The following is a 25,492-nucleotide window of genomic DNA, read 5'->3' on the forward strand; positions in this document are numbered from 1 at the left end:
TGAAGGTTTTTTTCAGGTTTTAGAATTTGTTAAACTCCTCAGACAGGCTTCAAGGCCAACCGAAATGTGATGAAAGAAAAGCAGCTTCCTTGTAATATTTATTCTCTATTGAGAGAAATGTTTCTGTGTTCTTTAGAATACTGTAGCACCGAGAGGCGCTAGCCTGGAAGCAAAAAAAAAAAAAACTGAAGAAAAATTATATCTGAGGATATATTGTAAATATATTCAGTCAGATAAAAGGATGACATGTATTGTCTCAGCCCCATGAGTCATTTTACTCAACCATCATAACCTCTCCCCCCATCACCCCTTCAACAAACCTCCAAATTAGGAGAGAAAAGTAGGTTCAGTTCTGAATGAGGATAATTGTTTTTCTAGGAAACAAAATGATTACTTACCAGTAGTAGTTTTGCAGCCTGGAGAATTTTCTATATTCACATGCTCAGCATCTATTCCGCTATCAGGTGGTTGGGCCCAAAATTGGGTCTGGTCTTTATGTGAGTCAATATCCATTTGGCGTCAAGTCCATTGCCTTTGTGACACCAGGCAGCGCTACAGAAGTTCCAGAGCATGGTCGCCATCTTCAGATTATTTTTTTCTCCTGGCCCCTTTCATAGCTGGAACTTTCCTTGAATTGAAGTGTTATTCAATTTGCCCGTTTGTGCCCCTCCTCCTGCCCCAATTTCTGGGGAAGCGGGTGGGTTGCATATTAATCCAAAAAAACTCCTCAGACAGCAAAACTACTGCTACAGGTAGGAAACCATTTCGTTTTGGCGAACAAATCCTTTTCTGGATTCACTTCCTGAGCATTCGATAACGTAGCAGTATTTAGTTCCTTTGAAAGATGGATTGAAATGTGGTTTAACTGGTAAACAGGTGTTGTAGCACTCTGTCTCACCTGCGTTTCCTTGTTTATCTGGGTGTCCGCTCTAGGGAAGTACCCTCTCTTTGGCATGGTTACCCCTCACTTTTTGCCGGTTATCAGTGTGCCTAGACTGTTTACACTGGGATCCTGCTAACCAGGATCCCAGCTATTGTGCTCTCTCACTCTAAATTTGGTTGCCTAGGACTTTTGTGCACTCCATAATTGGCGTGCTGGTGCCCCCTTGTAAGTTCCTAGTTTATGGTACTTAGGTGCCCAGGGTATTGGGGCACCAGGGGTTCCCCACGGGCTGCAGCATGTAATGTGACACTGATGGGAGCCCCCGCCCCACCCCCCAGTGTTACTCATACCAGTCATCTAGAGTTTAAGGCAGACTGCGCTGCTGCCACCCTTCAGACAGGTTTCTGCCCTCTAGCTGCTTGACCAGCTCAAGCAGGGGAAGGCTAGGTGACCAATCCCCTTTTTAGGGCTATTTGGGGACTCTATTGTGGGTGGGTCCTCAGATTGGACGTGCAAGACACCACCAGGACTCCTCTGCATCGTTTACTTCTACTTCTGGCCACTGAAACCGCAACTGGACTCTTCAGGAACTGATAATACTGCAACCTCAGCAACAACTTTGCAACATTGTTTCTCCAGCTGATTCCAGCAACTGCAACATTTCCCTGGCTGTGCATCCAATGGGGGTAGCCAAAACTTCAGCCTGCACCAAGAATGAATCTCTCTTGGAGTGAATGAGTCACTCCCTGCATCTGCGGACACCAACAGCAACATCATCCCGCTGTGTGGATCTGCTCTCCTCTGGAACCGTGTGGATCCTGCATCACATGTGGTGATCTGGGCCTTGGTCCTCTGCCAGCTGTCCAACCTGGGAGACTGTGAGGCCTTGCCTCTCCTTGCAGGACAGTACCTCTGTACACCACGACTCTGGCAGCTAACAAGGGTTGTTGTCTCCTGCTCCAAGGAATCTTCTAGCTCCAAGTAGCCCCGGTCCCCAGCACTTCTTACTGCCAAGCACAGTCTCCTTTTGCTGCTCCAGCGACGTGAGACTCTTCTTCAGGTGTGCTGACTGTGCCTCACAGACTTACTGGGCCTACTGCCAGTGGGTTGCCTGTGGGGGCTGCAACTGCTTCTGTTGGCTCTCCCGACTGCTGAGGGTCAGCCCGGACTCCCCTCCAAGGGTCGAGTCCCCCGGTTCTTACTGGTCCTCTTTAGCCTTGCAACTCTTTTCCTCCTCTTGCATTTGCCAAGGCTTGTTGGTGGTTCTCCTACACCACTGTCCATCTGTGACCAGACGGCCGACGTGTGACACCATTCTGCACTGCTCCAAGGACTCCTCTCCAGCTCCTGGGCTCCACAGCTGGCCTTCCCTGTCAACCTTCATCTTCAACTACAGAAGGGTGGGTAGCTATGCCACCACTGGACACTCCCTTGTGGATTGGACTCCGTCCCCTTCTTTTACAGGTCCTTTTCTACTGGAATCTACCTTTGGTTTCTTCTTATCTGGTCCTTTTTTTGCACAATCCTTTTTCTAAGTCTTCATGTTAGTCCGTGGGAAGACTAGGTACTTACCTCTGATCTCCAGGTCTCTGAATGTAAATCAGGTACTCACCTCTTGGGGTTCCTAGTTCTTGCAGCTCCCCTCTAACTCCATATCCTTGGGTGGGGGACTTTACTTTGCATTCCACTTTTTAAGTATATGGTTTGGCCCTCCCCTAGGGCCCTCACTATTTTCTACAATTCTTGCCACTGCTTGTTGTTTCTATGTTAATTTCTGATTGCTTGTGTGTGTATGTATGTATATGTATATATATATGGAAAATGTCACTTACCCAGTGTACATCTGTTCGTGGCACGAGACGCTGCAGATTCACATGCTGTGCATATCCCGCCATCTAGTGTTGGGCTCGGAGTGTTACAAGTTGTTTTTCTTCGAAGAAGTCTTTTCGAGTCACGAGATCGAGGGACTCCTCCCATTTTGGCTCCATTGCGCATGGGTGTCGACTCCATCTTAGACTGTTTTCCCCGCAGAGGGTGAGGTAGGAGTTGTGTATATAGTAATAGTGCCCATGCAATGGAGTAAGTATGTATGTACATAATGTGTCTAAAAGTGATATATGGAAAATGTCACTTACCCAGTGTACATCTGTTCGTGGCATTAGTCGCTGCAGATTCACATGCTGTGCACATCCCCCCATCTGGTGTTGGGCTCGGGACCGAGGGACTCCTCCCATTTCGACTCAATTGCGCATGGGCGTCGACTCCATCTTACATTGTTTTCCCCTCAGAGGGTGAGGTAGGAGTTGTGTATGCTAGTAATAGTGCCCATGCAATGGAGTGAATACGTATGTACATAATGAAGTTTAAAGTAATATATTTACAAATTTACAAATGTTCAAGATCAACTTCTAACCGGCTACAGGCTGCCGGGGAGGCGGGTGGGCGCATGTGAATCTGCAGCGACTAATGCCACGAACAGATGTACACTGGGTAAGTGACATTTTCCGTTCAATGGCATGTGTAGCTGCAGATACACATGCTGTGCATAGACTAGTAAGCAGTTATCTCCCCAAAAGCGGTGGTTCAGCCTGTAGGAGTTGAAGTTGTTTGAAATAATGTTCGTAGTACAGCTTGACCTACTGTGGCTTGTTGTGCCGTTGACACATCTACACAGTAGTGTTTGGTAAATGTATGAGGCGTAGACCATGTTGCTGCCTTACATATTTCGTTCATTGGAATATTTCCTAGAAAGGCCATGGTAGCACCTTTTTTTCTGGTTGAGTGCCTTTGGTGTAGTAGGCAGCTCTCTCTTTGCTTTAAGATAGCAGGTTTGAATACACTTAACTATCCATCTAGCAATGCCTTGTTTAGAAATTGGATTCCCTGTATGAGGTTTTTGGAAAGCAATAAATAGTTTTGTTTTTCGAATTAGTTTTGTTCTGTCAATGTAGTACATTAGTGCTCTTTTGATGTCTAATGTATGCAGTGCTCTTTCAGCTACAGAATCTGGCAGTGGGAAGAACACTGGTAATTCTACCGTTTGATTCAAGTGGAACGGTGAGATCACTTTTGGTAAAAATTTTGGATTTGTTTGTAGAACTACTTTATGCTTGTGTATTTGAATAAATGGTTCTTGTATGGTAAATGCTTGAATTTCACTCACTCCTCTTAGAGATGTGATGGGAATCAGAAATGCAACTTTCCATGTTAAATATTGCATTTCACAAGAGTGCATGGGCTCAAAAGGTGGACCCATGAGTCGTGTTAAGACAATGTTGAGGTTCCATGAAGGAACTGGTGGTGTTTGTGGTGGTATAATTCTCTTTAGGGCTTACAAAAATGCTTTTATGACTGGTATCCTAAATAATGAAGTTGAGTGCGTAATTTGCAGGTAGGCTGAAATTGCGGTCAGATGTATTTTTATTGAAGAGAAAGCTAGCTTTGACTTTTGCAATTGTAGTAAGTATCCTACTATATCTTTGGCAGATGCGTGTAAGGGTTGAATTTGATTATTATGGCAGTGTAAGGAAACGCCTCCTTGGCATGGTTACCCCCTGACTTTTTGCCTTTGCTGATGCTATGTTTTGAATTGAAAGTGTGCTGAGGCCTGCTAACCAGGCCCCAGCACCAGTGTTCTTTCCCTAACCTGTACTTTTGTATCCACAATTGGCACACCCTGGCATCCAGGTAAGTCCCTTGTAACTGGTACCTCTGGTACCAAGGGGCCTGATGCCAGGGAAGGTCTCTAAGGGCTGCAGCATGTCTTATGCCACCCTGGAGACCCCTCACTCAGCACAGACACACTGCTTGCCAGCTTATGTGTGCTGGTGAGAACAAAATGAGTAAGTCGACATGGCACTCCCCTCAGGGTACCATGCCAGCCTCTCACTGCCTATGCCAGTATAGATAAGTCACCCTTCTAGCAGGCCTTACAGCCCTAAGGCAGGGTGCACTATACCATAGGTGAGGGCACCAGTGCATGAGCACTGTGCCCCTACAGTGTCTAAGCAAAACCTTAGACATTGTAAGTGCAGGGTAGCCATAAGAGTATATGGTCTGGGAGTCTGTCAAACACGAACTCCACAGCACCATAATGGCTACACTGAAAACTGGGAAGTTTGGTATCAAACTTCTCAGCACAATAAATGCACACTGATGCCAGTGTACATTTTATTATAAAATGCACCCCAGAGGGCACCTTAGAGGTGCCCCCTGAAACCTTAACCGACTATCTGTGTAGGCTGAGTGGTTCCAGCAGCCTGCCACAACCGAGACATGTTGCTGGCCCCATGGGGAGAGTGCCTTTGTCACTCTGAGGCCAGTAACAAAGCCTGCACTGGGTGGAGATGCTAACACCTCCCCCAGGCAGGAGCTGTAACACCTGGTGGTGAGCCTCAAAGGCTCACCCCCTTTGTTCCAGCACCACAGGGCACTCCAGCTAGTGGAGTTGCCCGCCCCCTCCGGCCACGGCCCCACTTTTGGCGGCAAGGCCGGGGGAAATAATGAGAACAACAAGGAGGAGTCACTGGCCAGTCAGGACAGCCCCTAAGGTGTCCTGAGCTGAAGTGACTAACTTTTAGAAATCCTCCATCTTGCAGATGGAGGATTCCCCAATAGGATTAGGGATCTGACCCCCTCCCCTTGGGAGGAGGCACAAAGAGGGTGTACCCACCCTCAGGGCTAGTAGCCATTGGCTACTAACCCCCCAGACCTAAACACGCCCTTAAATTCATTATTTAAGGGCTTCCCTGAACCTAGGAATTTAGATTCCTGAAACTTACAAGAAGAGGACTGCTGAGCTGAAAGACCCCTGCAGAGGAAGAAAAAAAGACACCAACTGCTTCGGCCCCAGACCTACCGGCCTGTCTCCTGCCTTCCAAAGAAACCTGCTCCAGCGACGCTTTCCAAAGGACCAGCGAACTCTGAATCCTCTGAGGACTGCCCTGCTTCAAGAAAGACAAGAAACTCCTGAGGACAGCGGCACTGCTCCGGTGTTTCAAAGGAGCAGATTTAAAGACCCCTGCAACTCCCCGCAAGAAGCGTGAGACTTGCAACACTGCACCCAGCGACCCTGACTCGACTGGTGGAGAACCAACACCTCAGGGAGGACCCTCCGGCGACTCAGAGTCCGTGAGTAACCAAAGTTGTCCCCCCTGAGCCCCCACAGCGACGCCTGCAGAGGGAATCCCGAGGCTCCCCCTGAACCTAAAGTCCCGACGGCTGGACAAGACCCTGCACCCGCAGCCCCCAGCACCTAAAGGAACGGAACTTCTGTGCAGGAGTGACCCCCAGGAGGCCCTCTCCCATGCCCAGGTGGTGGCTACCCCGAGGAGCCCCCCCCTTGCCTGCCTGCACCGCTGAAGAGACCCCTTGGTCTCCCATTGAAATCTACAGAGAACCCGACGCTTGTTTGCACACTGCACCCGGCCGCCCCCGTGCTGCTGAGGGTGTACTTTTTGTGCTGACTTGTGTCCCCCCCGGTGCCCTACAAAACCCCCTGGTCTGCCCTCCGAAGACGCGGGTACTTACCTGCTGGCAGACTGGAACCAGGGCACCCCCTTCTCTCCATTGAAGCCTATGTGTTTTGGGCACCTCTTTGACCTCTGCACCTGACCGGCCCTGAACTGCTGGTGTGGTAACTTTGGGGTTGCTCTGAACCCCCAACGGTGGGCTACCTTGGACCCAAAACTGAGACCTGTAAGTGATTTACTTACCTGCTAAAAATAACAATACTTTACCTCCCCCAGGAACTGTGAAAATTGCACTAAGTCTCCACTTTTAAAACAGCTTATTGTGTTTTATGTAAAAAGTATATATGCTATTGTGATTATTCAAAGTTCCTAAAGTACTTACCTGCAATACCTTTCAAATGAGATATTACATGTAGAATTTGAACCTGTGGTTCTTAAAATAAACTAAGAAAATATATTTTTCTATAACAAAACCTATTGGCTGAATTTGTCTCCGAGTGTGTGTTCCTCATTTATTGCCTGTGTGTAAGGAAATGCCTCCTTGGCATGGTTACCCCCTGACTTTTTGCCTTTGCTGATGCTATGTTTTGAATTGAAAGTGTGCTGAGGTCTGCTAACCAGGCCCAGCACAAGTGTTCTTTCCCTAACCTGTACTTTTGTATCCACAATTGGCCCACCCTGGCATCCAGATAAGTCCCTTGTAAATGGTACCCCTGGTACCAAGGGCCTTGATGCCAAGGGAGGTCTCTAAGGGCTGCAGCATGTCTTATGCCACCCTGGAGACCCCTCACTCGGCACCGACACACTGCTTGCCAGCTTGTGTGTGCTAGTGAGAACAAAACGAGTAAGTCGACATGGCACTCCCCTCAGGGTGCCATGCCAGCCTCTCACTGCCTATGCAGGTGTAGATAAGTCACCCCTCTAGTAGGCCTTACAGCCCTAAGGCAGGGTGCACTATACCATAGGTGAGGGCACCAGTGCATGAGCACGGTGCCCCTACAGTGTCTAAGCAATACCTTAGACATTGTAAGTGCAGGGTAGCCATAAGAGTATATGGTCTGGGAGTCTGTTTTACACGAACTCCACAGCACCATAATGGCTACACTGAAAACTGAGAAGTTTGGTATCAAAATTCTCAACACAATAAATGCACACTGATGCCAGTGTACATTTTATTGTGAAATACACCCCAGAGGGCACCTTAGAGGTGCCCCCTGAAACCTTAACCGACTATCTGTGTAGGCTGACTAGTTCCAGCAGCCTGCCACAACCGAGACATGTTGCTGGCCCCATGGGGAGAGTGCCTTTGTCACTCTGAGGCCAGTAACAAAGCCTGCACTGGGTGGAGATGCTAACACCTCCCCCAGGCAGGAGCTGTCACACCTGGCGGTGAGCCTCAAAGGCTCACCCCTTTGTGCCAGCACCGCAGGACACTCCAGCTAGTGGAGTTGCCCGCCCCCTCCGGCCACGGCCCCCACTTTTGGCGGCAAGGCCGGAGAAAATAATGAGAATAACAAGGAGGAGTCACTGGCCAGTCAGGACAGCCCCTAAGGTGTCCTGAGCTGAGGTGATTGACTTTTTAGAAATCCTCCAACTTGCAGATGGAGGATTCCCCAATAGGATTAGGGATGTGACCCCCTCCCCTTGGGAGGAGGCACAAAGAGAGTGTATCCACCCTCAGGGCTAGTAGCCATTGGCTACTAACCCCCCAGACCTAAACACGCCCTTAAATTTAGTATTTAAGGGCTCCCCTGAACCTAAGAATTTAGATTCCTGAAACTACAAAAAGAAGAGGACTGCTGAGCTGAAGAACCCCTGCAGAGGAAGAACAGAAGACACCAACTGCTTTGGCCCCAGACTTACCGGCCTGTCTCCTGCCTTCCAAAGAAACCTGCTCCAGCGACGCTTTCCAAGGGACCAGCGACCTCTGAATCCTCTGAGGACTGCCCTGCTTCAAGAAAGACAAGAAACTCCCGAGGACAGCGGCACTGCTCCAAAAGAACTGCAACTTTGTTTCAAGGAGCAGATTTAAAGACCCCTGCAACTCCCCGCAAGAAGCGTGAGACTTGCAACACTGCACCCGGCGACCCCGACTCGACTGGTGGAGAACCAACACCTCAGGGAGGACCCTCCGGCGACTCCGAGACCGTGAGTAACCAAAGTTGTCCCCCCTGAGCCCCCACAGCGACGCCTGCAGAGGGAATCCAGAGGCTCCCCCTGACCGCGACTGCCTGAACTCCATTTCCCGACGGCTGGAAAAGACCCTGCATCCGCAGCCCCCAGCACCTAAAGGAACGGAACTCCTGTGCAGGAGTGAACCCCAGGAGGCCCTCTCCCTTGTCCAGGTGGTGGCTACCCCGAGGAGCCCCCCCCTTGCCTGCCTGCAACGCTGAAGAGATCCCTTGATCTCTCATTGAAAACCATTGGAAACCCGACGCGTGTTTGCACACTGCACCCGGCCGCCCCCGCGCTGCTGAGGGTGTACTTTTTGTGCTGACTTGTGTCCCCCCCGGTGCCCTACAAAACCCCCCTGGTCTGCCCTCCGAAGACACGGGTACTTACCTGCTGGCAGACCGGAACCGGGGCACCCCCTTCTCTCCATTGAAGCCTATGTGTTTTGGGCACCTCTTTGACCTTTGCACCTGACCGGCCCTGAGCTGCTGGTGTGATAACTTTGGGGTTGCTCTGAACCCCCAACGGTGGGCTACCTTGGACCCAAAAACTGAAACCTGTAAGTGACTTACTTACCTGTTAAAACTAACATTACTTTACCTCCCCCAGGAACTGTGAAAATTGCACTGTGTCCACTTTTAAAACAGCTTATTGTGTTTTATGTAAAAAGTATACATGCTAATGTAATGATTCAAAGTTCCTAAAGTACTTACCTGCAATACCTTTCAAATGGGATATTACATGTAGAATTTGAACCTGTGGTTCTTAAAATAAACTAAGAAAATATATTTTTCTATAACAAAACCTATTGGCCTGGATTTGTCTCTGAGTGTGTGTTCCTCATTTATTGCCTGTGTGTATGTACAACAAATGCTTAACACTACTCCTTTGATAAGCCTACTGCTCGACCACACTACCACAAAATAGAGCATTAGTATTATCGCTTTTTGCCACTATCTTACCTCTAAGGGGAACCCTTGGACTCTGTGCATACTATTCCTTACTTTGAAATAGTGCATACAGAGCCAACTTCCTACACTGTGTGTATGTACAACAAATGCTTAACACTACTCCTTTGATAAGCCTACTGCTCGACCACACTACCACAAAATAGAGCATTAGTATTATCTCTTTTTGCCACTATCTTACCTCTAAGGGGAACCCTTGGACTCTGTGCATACTATTCCTTACTTTGAAATAGTGCATACAGAGCCAACTTCCTACAGGCAGTAATAAACAAATCTTTTCCACTTATTTGCATAGCAGTGTCTAGTGGTAGGTTTCCTAGCTTGTCTTATGACCTCCATACATTCTTGTGTGAGGTCTAAGTGTCCGAATTCTAGGATTTCAGGAGCAAAATTGCTAGATTCAGCGATGCTGGATCTGGATGTCTGATCTGTTGTTTGTGTTGTGTTAACAGATCTGGTCTGTTTGGTAGTTTGACATGAGGTACTACTGAGAGGTCTAGTAGTGTTGTGTACCAAGGTTGTCTTGCCCATGTCGGTGCTATTAGTATAAGTTTGAGTTTGTTTTGACTCAATTTGTTTACTAGATATGGAAGGAGTGGGGGAGGGGGAAAAGCGTAAGCAAATATCCCTGACCAGCTCATCCATAACGCATTGCCCTGAGACTGATCTTGTGGGTACCTGGATGCCAAGTTTTGGCATTTTGAGTTTTCTTTTGTTGCAAATAGATCTATTTGTGGTGTTCCCCACATTTGGAAGTAAGTGTTTAGTATTTGGGCGTGAATCTCCCATTCGTGGATCTGTTGGTGATCCCGAGAGAGATTGTCTGCTAACTGGTTCTGAATACCTGGAATAAACTGTGCTATTAGGCGAATGTGGTTGTGAATCGCCCAATGCCATATTTTCTGTGTTAGGAGACAACTGTGTCGAGTGTGTGCCTCCCTGTTTGTTTAGGTAATACATTGTTGTCATGTTGTCTGTTTGTGTCTTATTATGGGTTGAAATGCTTTGAGCGCTAGAAATACCGCTAACAGTTCTAAGTGATTTATGTGAAACTGTTTTTGCTGTATGTCCCATTGTCCTTGGATGCTGTGTTGATTGAGGTGTGCTCCCCACCCTATCATGGACGCATCTGTTGTTATTACGTATTGTGGCACTGGGTCTTGGAAAGGCCGCCCTTGGTTTAAATTTATACTGTTCCACCATTGAAGCGAGATGTATGTTTGGCGGTCTATCAACACCAGATCTAGAAGCTGACCCTGTGCTTGTGACCATTGTGATGCTAGGCACTGTTGTAAGGGCCGCATGTGCAACCTTGCGTTTGGGACAATGGCTATGCATGAAGACATCATGCCTAGTAGTTTCATCACCAGTTTGACTTGTATCTTTTGATTTGGATACATAGTCTGCATCACATTGTGAAATGTGTGAACTCTTTGTGGACTTGGAGTGGCAATCCCTTTTGCTGTGTTGATTGTTGCTCCTAAGTATTGCTGTGTTTGACACGGCAGAAGGTGTGACTTTGTGTAGTTGATTGAGAAACCTAGTTTGTGGAGGATTTCTATGACATATTGTGTGTTGTGAACACCGTCTTAGCGTGTTGGTTTTGATTAACCAATTGTCTAGGTACGGGAACACATGTATTTGCTGCCTTCTGATATGTGCAGCTACTACTGCTAGGAATTTTGTAAAAACTCTTGGTGCAGTTGTTATTCCGAATGGCAACACTTTGAATTGGTAATGTATCCCTTGGAATACAAACCTTAGGTACTTTCTGTGTGAAGGATGTATTGGTATATGGAAATATGCATCCTTTAAGTCTAGTGTTGTCATGTAGTCTTGTTGTTTGAGCAGTGGGATTAAGTCTTGTAATGTAACCATGTGAAAGTGATCTGATTTGATGTAGGTATTTAATGTTCTGAGATCTAGTATAGGTCTCAGACTCTTGTCTTTTTTGGGTATCAGAAAGTACAGGGAGTAAACTCCTGTGTTTATTTGTTGTTTTGGTACTAACTCTATTGCTTCTTTTTGTAGCAATGCCTGAACTTCTAGTCCTAGAAGATCTATATGTTGTTTTGACATATTGTGTGTTTTCGGTGGGATGTTTGGAGGGAATTTGACTAAATTCTATGCAATAACCATGCTGGATAATTGCTAAGACCTAAGTGTAGGAAGTTGGCTCTGTATGTGCTATTTCAAAGTAAGGAATAGCATGCACAGAGTCCAAGGGTTCCCCTTAGAGGTAAAATAGTGGTAAAAATAGATAATACTAATGCTCTATTTTGTGGTAGTGTGGTCGAGCAGTAGGCTTATCCAAGGAGTAGTGTTAAGCATTTGTTGTACATACACATAGACAATAAATGAGGTACACACACTCAGAGACAAATCCAGCCAATAGGTTTTTGTATAGAAAAATATCTTTTCTTAGTTTATTTTAAGAACCACAGGTTCAAATTCTACATGTAATATCTCATTCGAAAGGTATTGCAGGTAAGTACTTTAGGAACTTTAAATCATAAAAATTGCATGTATACTTTTCAAGTTATTCACAAATAGCTGTTTTAAAAGTGGACACTTAGTGCAATTTTCACAGTTCCTAGGGGAGGTAAGTTTTTGTTAGTTTTACCAGGTAAGTAAGACACTTACAGGGTTCGGTTCTTGGTCCAAGGTAGCCCACCGTTGGGGGTTCAGAGCAACCCCAAAGTCACCACACCAGCAGCTCAGGGCCGGTCAGGTGCAGAGTACAAAGTGGTGCCCAAAACACATAGGCTAGAATGGAGAGAAGGGGGTGCCCCGGTTCCGGTCTGCTTGCAGGTAAGTACCCGCGTCTTCGGAGGGCAGACCAGGTGGGTTTTGTAGGGCACCGGGGGGGACACAAGTCCACACAGAAATTTCACCCTCAGCAGCGCGGGGGCGGCCGGGTGCAGTGTAGGAACAGGCGTCGGGTTCGCAATGTTAGTCTATGAGAGATCTCGGGATCTCTTCAGCGCTGCAGGCAGGCAAGGGGGGGAGTCCTCGGGGAAACCTCCACTTGGGTAAGGGAGAGGGACTCCTGGGGGTCACTTCTCCAGTGAAAGTCCGGTCCTTTAGGTCCTGGGGGCTGCGGGTGCAGGGTCTCTCCCAGGCGTCGGGACTTTAGGTTCAAAGAGTCGCGGTCAGGGGAAGCCTCGGGATTCCCTCTGCAGGCGGCGCTGCGGGGGCTCAGGGGGGACAGGTTTTGGTACTCACAGTATCAGAGTAGTCCTGGGGTCCCTCCTGAGGTGTTGGATCGCCACCAGCCGAGTCGGGGTCGCCGGGTGCAGTGTTGCAAGTCTCACGCTTCTTGCGGGGAGTTTGCAGGGTTCTTTAAAGCTGCTGGAAACAAAGTTGCAGCTTTTCTTGGAGCAGGTCCGCTGTCCTCGGGAGTTTCTTGTCTTTTCGAAGCAGGGGCAGTCCTCAGAGGATGTCGAGGTCGCTGGTCCCTTTGGAAGGCGTCGCTGGAGCAGGATCTTTGGAAGGCAGGAGACAGGCCGGTGAGTTTCTGGAGCCAAGGCAGTTGTTGTCTTCTGGTCTTCCGCTGCAGGGGTTTTCAGCTGGGCAGTCCTTCTTCTTGTAGTTGCAGGAATCTAATTTTCTAGGGTTCAGGGTAGCCCTTAAATACTAAATTTAAGGGCGTGTTTAGGTCTGGGGGGTTAGTAGCCAATGGCTACTAGCCCTGAGGGTGGGTACACCCTCTTTGTGCCTCCTCCCAAGGGGAGGGGGTCACAATCCTAACCCTATTGGGGGAATCCTCCATCTGCAAGATGGAGGATTTCTAAAAGTTAGAGTCACTTCAGCTCAGGACACCTTAGGGGCTGTCCTGACTGGCCAGTGACTCCTCCTTGTTGCTTTCTTTGTTCCCTCCAGCCTTGCCGCCAAAAGTGGGGGCCGTGGCCGGAGGGGGCGGGCAACTCCACTAAGCTGGAGTGCCCTGCTGGGCTGTGACAAAGGGGGGAGCCTTTGAGGCTCACCGCCAGGTGTCACAGTTCCTGCCTGGGGGAGGTGTTAGCATCTCCACCCAGTGCAGGCTTTGTTACTGGCCTCAGAGTGACAAAGGCACTCTCCCCATGGGGCCAGCAACATGTCTCTAGTGTGGCAGGCTGCTGGAACCAGTCAGCCTACACAGATAGTTGGTTAAGTTTCAGGGGGCACCTCTAAGGTGCCCTCTGTGGTGTATTTTACAATAAAATGTACACTGGCATCAGTGTGCATTTATTGTGCTGAGAAGTTTGATACCAAACTTCCCAGTTTTCAGTGTAGCCATTATGGTGCTGTGGAGTTCGTGTTTGACAGACTCCCAGACCATATACTCTTATGGCTACCCTGCACTTACAATGTCTAAGGTTTTGTTTAGACACTGTAGGGGCACAGTGCTCATGCACTGGTACCCTCACCTATGGTATAGTGCACCCTGCCTTAGGGCTGTAAGGCCTGCTAGAGGGGTGTCTTACCTATACTGCATAGGCAGTGAGAGGCTGGCATGGCACCCTGAGGGGAGTGCCATGTCGACTTACTCATTTTGTTCTCACTAGCACACACAGGCTTGTAAGCAGTGTGTCGGTGCTGAGTGAGGGGTCTCTAGGGTGGCATAAGACATGCTGCAGCCCTTAGAGACCTTCCTTGGCATCAGGGCCCTTGGTACTAGAAGTACCAGTTACAAGGGACTTATCTGAATGCCAGGGTGTGCCAATTGTGGATACAATGGTACATTTTAGGTGAAGGAACACTGGTGCTGGGGCCTGGTTAGCAGGGTCCCAGCACACTTCTCAGTCAAGTCAGCATCAGTATCAGGCAAAAAGTGGGGGGTAACTGCAACAGGGAGCCATTTCTTTACACAAGCCCCCCCCAGCCCACAGGCCAGGAGACTCAGCCCAAGCTGGGAGAGTCTTCCTAGTCTGCCAGGCGAGGAAGAGTAGGAGAAATAGGCTGGTTAGTTGCAGGGCCTACTCTGCCTTACATCCTTCTGTTCAGGTCATTCCCTTTGGGGAACTGACCCACTTCCACAGTGATAGGACCTAGTCTGAATTGCCTCTTGTCTGCATCTTCAATGTCTCCACCCATTCTTTCTATTCTGGTTTTAGAGGTATCCACCTCTGCTAACCTTATCTTGGCCAGGGTTACCCCTAGCTTACCCAAAGAGGTTACCCAGAGCTGGAGTAACCCCACCATGACCAATAGGGTCAGGGGGCCTAACTTGCTATTTGGCATGGGGTCAGACCACCATGCTAAGGATAGTGCAGCCATAAAGGCTAACGCCCAGCAGAGGCCACTGACAGCTGTCAGTGCCCAGAACCACACCTTTAGCTCTTCACCTAAAAGGGAAGGGGCTAAGTTACAGGCCTCTTTGGGTTCAGGTTGCCTGTCTGCTGTATTAGAGTGGGGGGTTACCACATCTTGTAGTAAACACCCTTCTTCCACTCTTTCTTCTGTTAGCTGAGGAGCCACCCACTCAGGTTTAACAGTTGCCTGACTAGCCAGGACTTCTTGTGGGTCAGGTTGGACTTTATCAGGGCCATTTTTGGAGTTCTCCCCTACTGGAGCAGAATCTCCTTGGCTTGCTGTAACCTTGGCTAAAGGTTGTCCACCCTTCCTACTCTGTTTTCTTTTCTTCTTCTTCTGGGGCCTGCTTGCATTTACTGCAGAGGCAGGACTTCCAGAATCCTTGGGAGAGGACTGGCACTGGACCAGTTCCTCTCTTGGGCTCTGACTAACCTCTGGGTAGTCATTTCCAAGGAGACAATCAAGGGGGAGGTCTGTACTGACTACTACCCTTCTCCAGCTAAGAGTGCCACCCACTTCTATGGGTACTAAAGCCACAGGCCTCTTAGTGACCCTGTCTAGGCTAACTCTTACCCTGGCAGTCTCACCTGGGATGTACTGGTTTGAGAGCACCAGCCTGTCATGCACAATAGTGTGACTGGCACAAGTGTCTCTCAGGGCAGTGGTTGGGATTCCATTCACCAGTAGGTGGTGGAAGTGTCTACTTCCCTCTGGAATCTCCAACTCACCTGTTGGGCCCTGTTTCCAGTTGAAGGCTATGAAGACCTCCTCATCTGAGGAGTCATCTCCCATGGCTACACTGGTTACCCCTGGAATTTTGTTCTGGGGTTTGTTTTTGGGACAAGAAGTGTCCTTGGTGTGGTGCCCAGACTGTTTACAGTTGTGGCACCATGCCTTAGTGGCATCCCAGTTCTTACCCTGGTACCCACCTTTGTTTTGGGTTGTGTCTTGGGGCCCACCCACCTGTTCTGGTTTTTGGGGGCCTACAGAGGACTCTTTTTCTTTGTTTCTAGTGTCACCCACTTTCTCCTGGGGAGTTTTTGTAACCCCTTTCTTTTGGTCACCCCCAGTGGAAGTTTTGGTTACCCTAGTCTTGACCCAGTGGTCTGCCTTCTTTCCCAATTCTTGGGGAGAAATTGGACCTAGGTCTACCAGATACTGATGCAACTTTTCATTGAAGCAGTTACTTAAAATGTGTTCTTTCATAAACAAATTATAAAGCCCAACATAGTCACACACTTCATTTCCAGTTAACCAACCATCTAGTGTTTTTACTGAGTAGTCTACAAAATCAACCCAGGTCTGGCTCGAGGATTTTTGAGCCCCCCTGAACCTAATTCTATACTCCTCAGTGGAGAATCCAAAGCCCTCAATCAGGGTACCCTTCATGAGGTCATAAGATTCTGCATCTTTTCCAGAGAGTGTGAGGAGTCTATCCCTACACTTTCCAGTGAACATTTCCCAAAGGAGAGCACCCCAGTGAGATCTGTTCACTTTTCTGGTTACACAAGCCCTCTCAAAAGCTGTGAACCATTTGGTGATGTCATCACCATCTTCATATTTTGTTACAATCCCTTTGGGGATTTTTAGGATGTCAGGAGAATCTCTGACCCTATTTAAGTTGCTGCCACCATTGATGGGACCTAGGCCCATCTCTTTTCTTTCCCTTTCTATGGCTAGGAGCTGCTTTTCCAAAGCCAATCTTTTGGCCATCCTGGCTAACTGGATGTCCTCTTCACTGGGGTTATCCTCAGTGATTTCAGAGGTGTTGGTCTCTCCTGTGAGGGAACCAGCATCTCTGACTATTATTTTTGGAGTCAGGGTTTGAGGGACCCTGTTCTCCCTAGATAGGACTGGTAGGGGGGAATTGTCCTCCAAGTCACTATCCTCTTCCTCTGAGTTGCCACCCTCAGAGGGGTTGGCCTTTTCAAACTCTGCCAAAAGCTCCTGGAGCTGTATTTTGGTAGGTTTGGGGCCCATTGTTATTTTCTTTATTTTACAGAGTGACCTTAGCTCCCTCATCTTAAGATGGAGGTAAGGTGTGGTGTCGAGTTCCACCACAGTCACATCTGTGCTAGACATTTTGCTTCTAAAAGTTGGAATACTTTTTAAGAATCTAAAACTGGTTCTAGAATCTAATTCAAACTTTTACAAACTTTTAAACTCTAAAAGAAATGCTAAACAGGATCTAACACAAGGCCCTAGCAGGACTTTTAAGAATTTAGAAAACTTTTCAAATTGCAAAAATCAATTTCTAATGACAATTTTGGAATTTGTTGTGTGATCAGGTATTGGCTGAGTAGTCCAGCAAATGCAAAGTCTTGTACCCCACCGCTGATCCACCAATGTAGGAAGTTGGCTCTGTATGTGCTATTTCAAAGTAAGGAATAGCATGCACAGAGTCCAAGGGTTCCCCTTAGAGGTAAAATAGTGGTAAAAATAGATAATACTAATGCTCTATTTTGTGGTAGTGTGGTCGAGCAGTAGGCTTATCCAAGGAGTAGTGTTAAGCATTTGTTGTACATACACATAGACAATAAATGAGGTACACACACTCAGAGACAAATCCAGCCAATAGGTTTTTGTATAGAAAAATATCTTTTCTTAGTTTATTTTAAGAACCACAGGTTCAAATTCTACATGTAATATCTCATTCGAAAGGTATTGCAGGTAAGTACTTTAGGAACTTTAAATCATAAAAATTGCATGTATACTTTTCAAGTTATTCACAAATAGCTGTTTTAAAAGTGGACACTTAGTGCAATTTTCACAGTTCCTAGGGGAGGTAAGTTTTTGTTAGTTTTACCAGGTAAGTAAGACACTTACAGGGTTCGGTTCTTGGTCCAAGGTAGCCCACCGTTGGGGGTTCAGAGCAACCCCAAAGTCACCACACCAGCAGCTCAGGGCCGGTCAGGTGCAGAGTACAAAGTGGTGCCCAAAACACATAGGCTAGAATGGAGAGAAGGGGGTGCCCCGGTTCCGGTCTGCTTGCAGGTAAGTACCCGCGTCTTCGGAGGGCAGACCAGGTGGGTTTTGTAGGGCACCGGGGGGGACACAAGTCCACACAGAAATTTCACCCTCAGCAGCGCGGGGGCGGCCGGGTGCAGTGTAGGAACAGGCGTCGGGTTCGCAATGTTAGTCTATGAGAGATCTCGGGATCTCTTCAGCGCTGCAGGCAGGCAAGGGGGGGAGTCCTCGGGGAAACCTCCACTTGGGTAAGGGAGAGGGACTCCTGGGGGTCACTTCTCCAGTGAAAGTCCGGTCCTTTAGGTCCTGGGGGCTGCGGGTGCAGGGTCTCTCCCAGGCGTCGGGACTTTAGGTTCAAAGAGTCGCGGTCAGGGGAAGCCTCGGGATTCCCTCTGCAGGCGGCGCTGCGGGGGCTCAGGGGGGACAGGTTTTGGTACTCACAGTATCAGAGTAGTCCTGGGGTCCCTCCTGAGGTGTTGGATCGCCACCAGCCGAGTCGGGGTCGCCGGGTGCAGTGTTGCAAGTCTCACGCTTCTTGCGGGGAGTTTGCAGGGTTCTTTAAAGCTGCTGGAAACAAAGTTGCAGCTTTTCTTGGAGCAGGTCCGCTGTCCTCGGGAGTTTCTTGTCTTTTCGAAGCAGGGGCAGTCCTCAGAGGATGTCGAGGTCGCTGGTCCCTTTGGAAGGCGTCGCTGGAGCAGGATCTTTGGAAGGCAGGAGACAGGCCGGTGAGTTTCTGGAGCCAAGGCAGTTGTTGTCTTCTGGTCTTCCGCTGCAGGGGTTTTCAGCTGGGCAGTCCTTCTTCTTGTAGTTGCAGGAATCTAATTTTCTAGGGTTCAGGGTAGCCCTTAAATACTAAATTTAAGGGCGTGTTTAGGTCTGGGGGGTTAGTAGCCAATGGCTACTAGCCCTGAGGGTGGGTACACCCTCTTTGTGCCTCCTCCCAAGGGGAGGGGGTCACAATCCTAACCCTATTGGGGGAATCCTCCATCTGCAAGATGGAGGATTTCTAAAAGTTAGAGTCACTTCAGCTCAGGACACCTTAGGGGCTGTCCTGACTGGCCAGTGACTCCTCCTTGTTGCTTTCTTTGTTCCCTCCAGCCTTGCCGCCAAAAGTGGGGGCCGTGGCCGGAGGGGGCGGGCAACTCCACTAAGCTGGAGTGCCCTGCTGGGCTGTGACAAAGGGGGGAGCCTTTGAGGCTCACCGCCAGGTGTCACAGTTCCTGCCTGGGGGAGGTGTTAGCATCTCCACCCAGTGCAGGCTTTGTTACTGGCCTCAGAGTGACAAAGGCACTCTCCCCATGGGGCCAGCAACATGTCTCTAGTGTGGCAGGCTGCTGGAACCAGTCAGCCTACACAGATAGTTGGTTAAGTTTCAGGGGGCACCTCTAAGGTGCCCTCTGTGGTGTATTTTACAATAAAATGTACACTGGCATCAGTGTGCATTTATTGTGCTGAGAAGTTTGATACCAAACTTCCCAGTTTTCAGTGTAGCCATTATGGTGCTGTGGAGTTCGTGTTTGACAGACTCCCAGACCATATACTCTTATGGCTACCCTGCACTTACAATGTCTAAGGTTTTGTTTAGACACTGTAGGGGCACAGTGCTCATGCACTGGTACCCTCACCTATGGTATAGTGCACCCTGCCTTAGGGCTGTAAGGCCTGCTAGAGGGGTGTCTTACCTATACTGCATAGGCAGTGAGAGGCTGGCATGGCACCCTGAGGGGAGTGCCATGTCGACTTACTCATTTTGTTCTCACTAGCACACACAGGCTTGTAAGCAGTGTGTCGGTGCTGAGTGAGGGGTCTCTAGGGTGGCATAAGACATGCTGCAGCCCTTAGAGACCTTCCTTGGCATCAGGGCCCTTGGTACTAGAAGTACCAGTTACAAGGGACTTATCTGAATGCCAGGGTGTGCCAATTGTGGATACAATGGTACATTTTAGGTGAAGGAACACTGGTGCTGGGGCCTGGTTAGCAGGGTCCCAGCACACTTCTCAGTCAAGTCAGCATCAGTATCAGGCAAAAAGTGGGGGGTAACTGCAACAGGGAGCCATTTCTTTACACTAAGTGTCTGTTATTTCCTCCCAATGTTTGTAAAACTTGGTTAGTCTCCCCCCCCCCCACAGGTGTTGTGTGTTGGGGATTTGTGACCTTGAAGTCACTGCTTGTTTGGAGGAGTTTTGGGACTTTGGAACTTTCCTCGATTCCTTTGAAATTGTCCCCCTCTATATTGACCCCGAAAACCTCCCCGCTGATACTGGCTCTGGTAAGTGGGCTTTGTTTGTGAGGTTGTGGTTTCTGTGGTTTGCCCTCGAAATCCCCCTCGAAATTGTGTTTTTCGAAATGTGCCTCTGCTCTGTGGGGAGTAGAGTGCGCCCATGGCTTTGGCTGTGTCAGTGTCTTTCTTAAGTTTTTCGATCGCAGTGTCCACCTCCGGCCCAAACAACTGCTGTCCGTTGAATGGCATATTCAGAACAGCTTGCTGTATCTCTGGTTTAAATCCTGATGTACGCAGCCATGCATGTCTCCTTATTGTTACTGCTGTGTTGACAGTTCTAGCAGCTGTGTCTGCAGCATCCATTGCTGACCGTATCCGATTATTGGAGATACCCTGTCCTTCTTCTACTACTTGCTGCGCTCTTTTTTGGAATTCCTTGGGTAAATGTTCAATAAGGTGTTGCATCTCATCCCAATGGGCCCTATCATATCTGGCTAACAAAGCTTGCGAATTTGCGATACGCCACTGGTTTGCTGCCTGTGCCGCCACCCTTTTGCCTGCAGCATCGAATTTTCGACTTTCTTTATCTGGAGGTGGTGCATCTCCTGAAGTATGAGATTTGGCTCTTTTGCGCGCTGCTCCCACTACAACAGAGTCTGGTGTTAGCTGCTGTGTAATGTACACTGGGTCTGTTGGTGGCGGTTTATATTTTTTATCTACTCTTGGAGTAATGGCTCTCCCTTTAACAGGCTCCTCAAACACTTGTTTGGAGTGTTTTAGCATTCCGGGTAGCATAGGAAGACTCTGATATTGGCTGTGTGTGGACGACAATGTATTAAAAAGAAAGTCCTCTTCAATGGGCTCTGAATGAAGGCTGACATTATGAAATGCAGCTGCTCTTGACACCACCTGTGCGTAGCCTGTACTATCCTCTGGTGGTGATGGTTTAGTTGGATAGCATTCTGGACTATTATCTGACACTGGCGCGTCATAAAGGTCCCATGCGTCAGGGTCATCTTGACTCATTCCTGTATGAGTTGGGGATTGCATCATTGGTGGAGTGGCTACCGGTGATGGTTGCGGAGAGTGATGTGGGGATGGTGGCGGTGTTACTTGTTTAGCCACCTTTGCGTGTGGCTGTTTGTCTTTGTCTTGGAAGGCAAGTTTGCGTTTCATTTTGACTGGAGGAGTGCTGATCTTCCCTGTATCTTTTTGAATAAAGAGCCGTCTTTGTGTGTGATCTGGCTCTATTGCCTGTAATTCCTGTCCAAATCTATGTGTCTTCATTTGTGTGGACAGTCCTTGTTCCTCAGTGTAGGAACTTGTTTTCGGTTCCGAGGCTGGATATTTCGGTACCGAAACCTTTTCGGGTGCTTTTTTCGGCTCCAACGAAACCGTTTATTACTTTCGGCGTCGTGCTCTCTCGGTGCCGACCCGTTTCGGTGCCGCTGTCTCGGTGCCGAATCTTCTCTGAGCCACTATCTCGGGCCCGAGATTGCTGTGTGCCGGTATCTCAACCGGAGTCGGATGACTGCGACACCAGCTCGCCCTTTTTCGGTGCCGATGAACGGTCGCCTACTTTTCGGGTTAAGCCATGGCCTGTTGGCGGTGGCGTCCCCTGGGCTTTAGCGCTTTTCTCGCGAGTTCTTGCTTTCGACGTCTTACTCACGGTTTTCGGCGTTTCCTCGGTATCGATCTCCTCAGAGTCCGACTCCTGGGTGGAGAATGTTTCTTCCTCCTCCTCGAAACGCTCTTGTCCTGTCGGCGCTGACGCCATTTGCAGTCTTCTTGCTCTTCGGTCCCTGAGTGTCTTCCTGGACCGAAATGCTCGACAGGCCTCACAAGTATCCTCCTTGTGTTCTGGTGACAAACACAAGTTACAGACCAGATGTTGATCTGTATATGGATACTTGTTATGGCATTTTGGACAGAAGTGGAATGGGGTCCGTTCCATCAGCCTTGAAGAGACACGTGGCCGGGCCGACCAGGCCCCGACGGGGATGGAAGAAAACCCCGAAGGGCCACCGGAGCTCTTCTTTATTCGGTGTCGATCTGTTGTAACTAACCCGATACCGAACGCGAACAATACCGACGATTTTTCCGAGATTCTAACTAACTTTCCGACCCGAAACACAGAAAGAAAAGGAACACGTCCGAACCCGATGGCGGAAAAAAAACAATCCAAGAAGGAGTCGACGCCCATGCGCAATGGAGTCGAAATGGGAGGAGTCCCTCGGTCTTGTGACTCGAAAAAAGACTTCTTCGACTAACACTCCGAGCCCAACACCAGATGGCGGGATGTGCACAGCATGTGTATCTGCAGCTACACATGCCATCGAACATATATTTACAAATTTACAAGTTTATTTTTATCAACTTATAACGGCTACAGGCTCCCGGGGAGGTGGGAGGGCGCATGTGAATCTGCAGCGTTTCATGCCACGAACAGATGTACACTGGGTAAGTGACATTTTCCGTTCAATGGCATGTGTAGCTGCAGATACACATGCTGTGCATAGACTAGTAAGCAGTTATCTCCCCAAAAAGCGGTGGTTTAGCCTGTAGGAGTTGAAGTTGTTTGAAATAATGTTCGTAATACTGCCTGTCCTACTGTGGCTTGTTGTGTTGTTAACACATCCACACAGTAATGTTTAGTGAATGTATGAGGCGTAGACCATGTGGCTGCCTTACAGATTTCTGTCATTGGTATATTTCCTAGAAAGGCCATGGTGGAGCCTTTCTTTCTAGTGGAGTGTGCCTTTGGTGTAATAGGCAGTTCTCTCATTGCTTTAACATAACAGGTTTGAATACACTTAACTATCCACCTGGCAATACCTTGTTTGGATATTGGATTTCCTGTATGAGGTTTTTGAAAAGCTACTAACAATTGTTTTGCGAAATTGTTTGGTTCTATCAATGTAATACATTAGTGCTCTTTTTATGTCTAATGTATGTAATGCTCTTTCAGCTACAGAGTCTGGTTGTGGAAAAAATACTGGGAGTTCCACGGTTTGATTTAAGTGGAACAGTGATATAACTTTTGGCAAAAATTTGGGGTTTGTGCGTAGAACCACTTTATGTTTGTGTATTTGTATAAAGGGTTCTTGTATGGTAAAGGCTTGTATTTCACTTACTCTCGTAAGAGATGCGATAGCTATTAGAAAGGCTACTTTCCATGTTAAGTATTGTATTTCACAAGAGTGCATGGGTTCAAATGGTGGACCCATGAGTCGTGTTAATACAATATTGAGGTTCCACGAAGGAACTGGTGGTGTTCTTGGGGGAACAATCCTTTTTAGCCCCTCCATAAATGCTTTTATGACAGGGATTCTAAATAACGAGGTTGAATGTGTAGTTTGCAGGTAGGCAGAAATTGCTGTGAGATTTATTTTAATGGACAAAAAAGCTAACTTCGACTTTTGCAAGTGTAGTAAGTAGCTTACAATGTTTGTCGTGGACGCGTGTAATGGTTGTATTTGATTATTATGACAGTAATAAACAAATTGTTTCCATTTATTTGCGTAGCAATGTCTTGTAGTAGGTTTCCTAGCCTGTTTGATGACCTCCATACATTCTTGTGTAAGGTCTAGATGTCCGAATTCTAAGACTTCAGGAGACAGATTGCTAGATTGAGCGATGCTGGATTCGTGTGCCTGATCTGTTGTTTGTGTTGCGTTAACAGATCTGGTCTGTTTGGTAGTTTGATATGAGGCACTATTGACAGGTCTAGTAGTGTTGTGTACCAAGGTTGTCGTGCCCAAGTTGGTGCTATTAGTATGAGTTTGTTTTGACTCCATTTGTTTACGAGATACGGAAGAAGAGGGGGGGAAAAGCGGAAGCAAATATCCCTGACCAACTCATCCATAACGCATTGCCCTTGGAGTGAGGCTGTGGGTACCTGGGTGCGAAGTTTTGGCATTTTGCGTTTTTTGTTGGGAATAGGTCTATTTGCAGTGTTCCCCTAGTTTGGAAGTAGGTTTGTAGTATCTGGGGATGAATTTCCCATTCGTGGATCTGTTGGTGATCGACAGATTGTCGGCTAACTGGTTTTGAATTCCTGGTATGTATTGCGCTATTAGGTGGATGTGATTGTGAATCGCCCAATGCCAAATCTTATGTGCTAAGAGACACAACTGTGTTGAGTGTGTCCCTCCCTGCTTGTTTAAGTAATACATTGTTGTCATGTTGTCTGTTTTGACAAGAATGTGTTTGTTGGCTATTAGTGGTTGAAATGCTTTCAATGCTAGAAACACTGCTAGTAGTTCTAACTGATTTATATGAAGTTGTTTCTGCTGAGTGCCTGTAAGGAAATGCCTCCTTGGCATGGTTGCCCCCTGACTTTTTGCCTTTGCTGATGCTATGTTTACAATTGAAAGTGTGCTGAGGCCTGCTAACCAGGCCCCAGCACCAGTGTTCTTTCCCTAACCTGTACTTTTGTATCCACAATTGGCAGACCCTGGCATCCAGATAAGTCCCTTGTAACTGGTACTTCTAGTACCAAGGGCCCTGATGCCAAGGAAGGTCTCTAAGGGATGCAGCATGTCTTATGCCACCCTGGAGACCTCTCACTCAGCACAGACACACTGCTTGCCAGCTTGTGTGTGCTAGTGAGGACAAAACGAGTAAGTCGACATGGCACTCCCCTCAGGGTGCCAGGCCAGCCTCTCACTGCCTATGCAGTATAGGTAAGACACCCCTCTAGCAGGCCTTACAGCCCTAAGGCAGGGTGCACTATACCATAGGTGAGGGTACCAGTGCATGAGCATGGTACCCCTACAGTGTCTAAACAAAACCTTAGACATTGTAAGTGCAGGGTAGCCATAAGAGTATATGGTCTGGGAGTCTGTCAAACACGAACTCCACAGCACCATAATGGCTACACTGAAAACTGGGAAGTTTGGTATCAAACTTCTCAGCACAATAAATGCACACTGATGCCAGTGTACATTTTATTGTAAAATACACCACAGAGGGCACCTTAGAGGTGCCCCCTGAAACTTAACCGACTATCTGTGTAGGCTGACTAGTTTTAGCAGCCTGCCACAAACCGAGACATGTTGCTGGCCCCATGGGGAGAGTGCCTTTGTCACTCTGAGGCCAGTAACAAAGCCTGCACTGGGTGGAGATGCTAACACCTCTCCCAGGCAGGAATTGTCACACCTGGCGGTGAGCCTCAAAGGCTCACCTCCTTTGTGCCAACCCAGCAGGACACTCCAGCTAGTGGAGTTGCCCGCCCCCTCCGGCCAGGCCCCACTTTTGGCGGCAAGGCCGGAGAAAATAATGAGAATAACAAGGAGGAGTCACTGGCCAGTCAGGACAGCCCCTAAGGTGTCCTGAGCTGAGGTGACTCTAACTTTTAGAAATCCTCCATCTTGCAGATGGAGGATTCCCCCAATAGGGTTAGGATTGTGACCCCCTCCCCTTGGGAGGAGGCACAAAGAGGGTGTACCCACCCTCAGGGCTAGTAGCCATTGGCTACTAACCCCCCAGACCTAAACACGCCCTTAAATTTAGT

At 48.2% G+C, this 25,492-nt stretch overlaps 1 protein-coding gene across 2 annotated transcripts in view; it reads right to left on the reverse strand.

Moving 5' to 3' along the window:
• The window catches only part of RCC2 (regulator of chromosome condensation 2), a 333,593-nt gene that overhangs the window by 151,134 nt on the left and 156,967 nt on the right, over positions 1-25,492 (reverse strand). The window lies entirely within an intron of this gene.

Source organism: Pleurodeles waltl, chromosome 6 (genome assembly GCF_031143425.1).
Source record: "Pleurodeles waltl isolate 20211129_DDA chromosome 6, aPleWal1.hap1.20221129, whole genome shotgun sequence".
In the NCBI taxonomy this organism is placed as follows: Eukaryota; Metazoa; Chordata; class Amphibia; order Caudata; family Salamandridae; genus Pleurodeles; species Pleurodeles waltl.